The following is a 6,000-nucleotide window of genomic DNA, read 5'->3' on the forward strand; positions in this document are numbered from 1 at the left end:
TGGCTGGAGTGGGTGAGCATTGGGGAAAGAGGAAGGATAAACTTTGAGCAATTGTATGGAGCTAGAATGCCCTTGTCTATACACCTTTCAGATCTCTTTAGACATACGTTAAAGTTCGTTGGTTGCAAGTCACAGAAACCAACTGTATGTAAATGAAGCAAGCAAGAGAACAAAACACCTCCAAAATCCCAAAATATGTTGGAAGGATAATGGAATGTTCTGCAGAAGTGGAGGGAAGACTGGTGGGCCCACTCCTAGGTTTTAGCAGATGGCAGTGGCGGAACCTGGGACACTGCCTGTAACAACTCCCCACCTCTGTATTTGTCCTTTCAAAATTCTTATTCCAGGGGCCGGCCGGGTGGCGCAAGCGGTTAGGTGCGCGCGCTCCGCTGCGGCGGCCCGGGGTTCGCTGGTTCGGATCCCGGGCGCGCACCGACGCACTGCTTGGCAAGCCATGCTGTGGCGGCGTCCCATATAAAGTGGAGGAAGATGGGCACAGATGTTAGCCCAGGGCCGTCTTCCTCAGCAAAAAAAAGAGGAGGATTGGCGGATGTTAGCACAGGGCTGATCTCCTCACAAAAAAAAAAAAAAAAAAAAAAAAAAAAAAAAAAATTCTTATTCCAGGGAGAGAGCCTTGCATAGCCCTGCAAGGTCAGGTGTCTTCTGGATGAATCTGCCATGGTCAGGGGGTTGTTTTATTGCAGACTCTGCCCCAAGAAGTGTGTCCTGTGGAAGACACAGTGTGGGTGGCATCAGAGCAGTGGGAAGAACCCCTGCTTTGAAGGCAGATATTCCTGTGTGCAAATCCCAGCTCCTCTACTGACCAGCTGGGTGACAAGAGCACATGAGTTGTTTAGCTTCTGAGCCTGTTTTCTCGCCTATAAAATGGATATTAAAACATAGAAATCATCTAGGAGGATCAACTGAGAGAATGCATGTGGAGGGCTCCTCATGGGGGCATTTCCTCCTGCTTCTGGTACCCAATGTGACCTCAGCGATGAGGAGCAGAGTGACCTCGGAGGAGCAGAAGAAACTTGGGGAGTCTCAGCTAAGGCTTTCCCCGGAGAGAGATGTCCCCCCTGCGGCCTGCCTGGCTGGCCCTGCAGCGCGGGTGGGGGTGCTGGCTGGGGCGGGCAGCGGCCTGCTCTGCCGGGTGCCGCCGTGTTTACAGAAGCTCTGATAGCATCGGCATGTGAGCTGTGATGGAGCCGGAAACGTAATTTTCAATTAGGAGTCCTGGCTCGTTCTAGCTTCCATTACACTCTAATTAAATTTCAGTCAGATGCAGCCCATTGCTGCCGGAGGAGGGCAGGGCGGCGGCTCCCCTCCTCTAGATGTGGGGCCGCCCTCTCTCCTCTCCCCCACGCGGTCCCAGTCTTCCCACCCTCAGCCTCCTTCGGGACTGTCGGGAGCCGCTGTCCTTCCTCAGTGGGCCCAGCGGGCCTCCAAGGTCCTGCGGAGGTGCACAAACACAGGACAGCGGCTCCCAGGGCTCCTCACCGGATTAAATTAGAATGGCTGTGGAGTCAGCACCGTAGCCGACTGGCGATGCTCCTCCACTAGCCACTCAGCCTAAGGCGAGGAGGCAGCAGGAAACAGGCGGGGGAGCCGGCGGGGGCTCGCTGACTGCTTTCTGATCAGCTCTGCCTGCTGGGGCTCCCGCTCCCCAGAGGGGGACCCTGGGTTGCCTGCTCTCCCTGTTCCCCGAGTTTTAGCTAGCAAGCTTGGGGGCCTGGCAAGTCTCCCAAAAAGCTCCTTTAAAGCAGACAGAGCCGTGAGTGACGTGGAGGCGGAAGGGAGGGGATGAGGTGGAGAAAGGGCCCTGGGGCCCAGGACGGGCCCTTACCCCAGCGCTTGGCTGGCTCCTGGAAGGCTGGCTGGGGCTGAGAAGAGCTGGCCACTGTGGCTGGAGAGGCCGGGCATGGGACTCTAAAATTTGCAGTCTTTTAAAATCACACCTTACAGTTTTGCTCCCTAAAAGCATGTTGATGACCAGGCAAGGCCTGCTCATCGTCCATCCCGGTAGCGGGAGTGGCTTTACACTCACCGGGAGCCAGGGGATACCAGGAACAGCAGCAGTCTCCTAGAAGTGAGTGGGGCACTGTCTGCCTTTGCTGGGGCGGGCGCCGAGCAGAGCAGGGCTGGCGCGGCCCTTCTCGCCAGTGGCGGGTCAACCAGGGCTATTGCTCCTGGATGCCTCTGGGCCTGCCTTCTGCTCTGCTCTGGCTAACGTCTCTGTCCTTCTCCTTTGCTCTCAGTGGAGACAGAGCAGTGCCTCTCCCGTTTGGGAATAATAGACCATTTTCTTGATGACTGGGTTGCTGTCTCCATTTTTCAGTTTTTCTTTTTCACTTTTTTTTTTTAAAGATTTTATTTATTCCTTTTTTTCCCCCCAAAGCCCCAGTAGATAGTTGTATGTCATAGGTTCACATCCTTCTAGTTGCTGTACGTGGGACTCGGCCTCAGGTTGGTCGGAGAAGTGGTGCCTTGGGGCGTGCCCAGGATCCGAACCCGGGCCGCCAGCATCAGAGCGCGCGCACTTAACCGCTAAGCCACGGAGCCGGCCCCTCTTTTTCACTTTTAACGGTGCTCTTCCAGCAGGAAAACGACTTCCTTCCCTCTTGCTGCATTCCCGACTGGGGGTGGGGCCTCCTCTCTACCATCCCTCACGTTTCCTCCTCAGCTTCCTCTCCCTCTCACATCTGGGCAATAAGACAGGGCTGTGGAGAGGTCCCCGGAACCCGCCCCCGAGGACAGGCTACGTGGGAGCCAGGCTCACCTCTGTTGTGGAGTGTTGTGTGACCATGGGCCAGTCCCTGTCCCTCCCTAGCATCCGGCTTTTTTACCAGTAGAACAGGGGGGCTGGAGCAGACGGGACATTTCCTGCGTCCTGACTTACTTTGGTGGCTTGTTAAGAAAGCTGCAGACTCTGCCTGGAGAAATCCCCATAGCGCCTCATTTTGTTTGGGTTTAAGGGTTCACAGACTCCCTGAAATCATCCTGCTAAAAACCTGTGACTAGGTAGTTGGTCTTCAAGGTTTATGGCTCAAGGTTCTATGGTTTTTGTGATGCTGAGACTGGCGATTGAGCTGCTTAAGACTGAAGCAGAGAACACACGGGCCCATTTCTTAGGACTCTGCAGAAATTTGCCCCCATCTCCAATCATCCCGCCTCTCTCAGCACCGGGCCATAAATCCTCCTTCCAGTAGAAGTTCTGGCTCCGTGCTGCCTCGGCTTTTCTGGTGACTTGATGGTGGTGTCTGGAGTCAACCTCAAGGTGACGAGTTGTCTTCCCCTGCTGTACAAGGTTCGGCCATTCTCCCAGTTGAGTGTTCTCCTCTCTGGTAGAGGTTTAGAGCAGACTGGATGCCTGCACCGTCCCTCCACCTCTCGCTCTCTTCCCTCCAGGGTTCTGGTCAAGAGAAGCTGGACACAAAGGCCTGAGTCAAGGGGGCAAAGCTCCCGGGTCACCAGGGGCCTTGTGCTAATAGCTGGTCTGGGAAACTGTGACAGCTCTTCCTCCTGACTCCCTGAAGCTAGGCCTTGGGATCCACTGACCCTGTCCTGCCCTCTCCGGGAGGACAAGGCCTGGCCCCGGGGCCTGGGCTGCCCCTAGGCCATTGCAGGGGCTTCGCCTCTGGCAGAGGTGACCCGTCAGGAGACACTGTTCTGCTGAAGAGGTGAGAAGAAGTGGGAGCTGATCAGGAGAGGCCTTCTTTTCCCGTTCCCCATAATATCACCTGGAAACCACTGCCAGGAACTTTCTCTCTGCTGTGTCATGAGCTTGGGCTAGGCAGAGCAGTGTGGGGCACGGCTTGGCTACAAGGGTAACTTGGGCTGGCTCAGGGCTGGTGCTTAGCTGGAGGGACAGTCATGCTCCACACAGCCCCCCTCGGGGGGAAGAACTGCTTGAGTTTTGGTCCAGGAGGAAAGGAAAAAATCAGAGATGGTGGAGAAACAGGATTAAGATTCAGGTCTGGGGGTCCGGCCGGTGGCGTAGTGGTTGGGTTCCTGCGTTGCACTTCGGCAGCCCGAGGTTCACAGGTTGGATCCTGGGCATGGACCTACTCACTGCTCATCAAGCCGTGCTGAGGCAGTGTCCCACATAGAGGCGCTACAACTCTACAACTATGATACACGACTATGTACTGGGGCTTTGGGGAGAAAAAAGAAAGAAAGAAAGAAAAAAAAGATTCAGGTCTGGGAGGCGAGAGCAAGTCCAGCAGATGGGCTTCTTCCCATTAGGGGCTGGGACGAGGCAGAGTGGCAGTTGTAAGGGTGTGGAGTCACATGTCCCGACTCAGCTACTCACTAGCTGGTGACTTTAGCAGGACTTGTGCCCTCTCTGAGCCTTAGTTCCTTTGTTCATAAACTGGGGAGATATACGGACCTCGCAGGGCTGTTGTAGGAATTCAAGTATTTGTCAAGCAGTGACATGTGAGAACTGTTCTATAAATGTTAACCATTACCAACCTGGTGAGTCAGGGCAAGAGGTCAGGAGACAGGCCTCTTAATCTCACGTCAGCTGGGTAGGCAGGTGGGAATAATTACAGTCAACAAGGGGAAAAGAGTCCTTTTAAAAGCATCCAGAAAGAAGTGAAAGCACCGACTCAGAAACGTGTGCGCCCATCTTCATAGCAGCATTGTTTGCAACAGCCAAGAGCTGGAAGCAACCCCAGTGTCCATCGATGGAGGAATAGATAAACAAAACGTGGTCTATACATTCAGCCTTAAAAAGGAAGGAAATTCTGACACATGTACAACACGGGTAAACTTTGAAGACATTATGCTCAGTGAAATAAGCCAGTCGCAAAAGGACAAATACTGTATGATTCCACTTATATGAGACAACTGGAGTTGTCAAACTCAGAGACAGAAAGTAGAAGGATGGTTGCCATGGGCTAGGGGGCGGGGGAATGGGGAGTTGTTTAATGGGAACAGAGCTTCAGTTGTGGAAGATGAAAAGAGTTATGGAGATGATGGTGGTGATGGTTACACGACATTATGACTATACTTAATACCCCTGAAATATACTATTTAAAAATGGTTAAAGTGGTAAATTCTATGTTATGTATATCTTACCACAATAAAAAATCCAGAATTTACACTTGGGGTGGCATTCCCTGTGGGTAGAGGGGAAGGGGCTGGCTGACTGCCTCAGCCTCCTGAGCCCCACTCCTGTTCCCTGACTGTCTGCATCTGGCCCTGTGAGGTCTCATCCCCCCTGCGATGAGGGATAGACCACTTGTTGTTTGCCTAGCCCCACTTGGCAGGCTTACTTAAGGCAGCCTTTTGAATGGAGGGCTGCTCTCCTCTGCCAGCCCTGCTCTCCATCTCCCCTCTAGAAGTCCCTGATTTATTAGGAAAAAGCCTCCTGCTGTTCTCTCAAATCCCCTTGGCAGCCTCGGTGAGCACAAGGGGCTGGCTCCTCTGATAGTGGCCCTGGCAGCCAGGGCTGGTACAGCCACAGGCCCCTGCCACACAGCTAAGCGTTCCTGGCAGCGGGAAGCCTCTGGGGTGTCTGCCGGTCCAGCACTGGGGAGAGCAGATGGTGGCTGGGGACGCAGAGCTGGCAGGGAGCCTTCTGCAGTGCCGGCTCTGCTCAGCTAGGGGGAGGTAGAGCCCCACGTTTGGCTCTGCGGCCTATGGAGGCCAATGCATCAAAGCACTGCCGCCCGGTGCAGGGGAGAGAGATGGTCCGCCCTGACAAAGCCCGGCCACTCCCCACACGGCTGTGACAGGGCCCAGGGCCCAGACGTGAGCTGTGTGCGACCCTGGTCGTCAGTGCACTTGATTAGGTACCTGCCTGCTATGTCACAAACCACCCCAACACCCAGTGGCTTAAAACAGCCATTTTATTTTCTCACAATTCTGTGAGTTCTTTTGCCTCACACGGCGTTGGTGGACGCTACTGTCATCTGAGGGCCCGGCTGGCTGGGATGTCCAAGATGGTGTACCCACATGGCTGGCAGTTGGTGACAGCTATCGACTGGGAGCACT

The sequence above is a fragment of the Diceros bicornis genome, chromosome 10 (genome assembly GCF_020826845.1).
Source record: "Diceros bicornis minor isolate mBicDic1 chromosome 10, mDicBic1.mat.cur, whole genome shotgun sequence".
NCBI classification, from domain to species: Eukaryota; Metazoa; Chordata; class Mammalia; order Perissodactyla; family Rhinocerotidae; genus Diceros; species Diceros bicornis.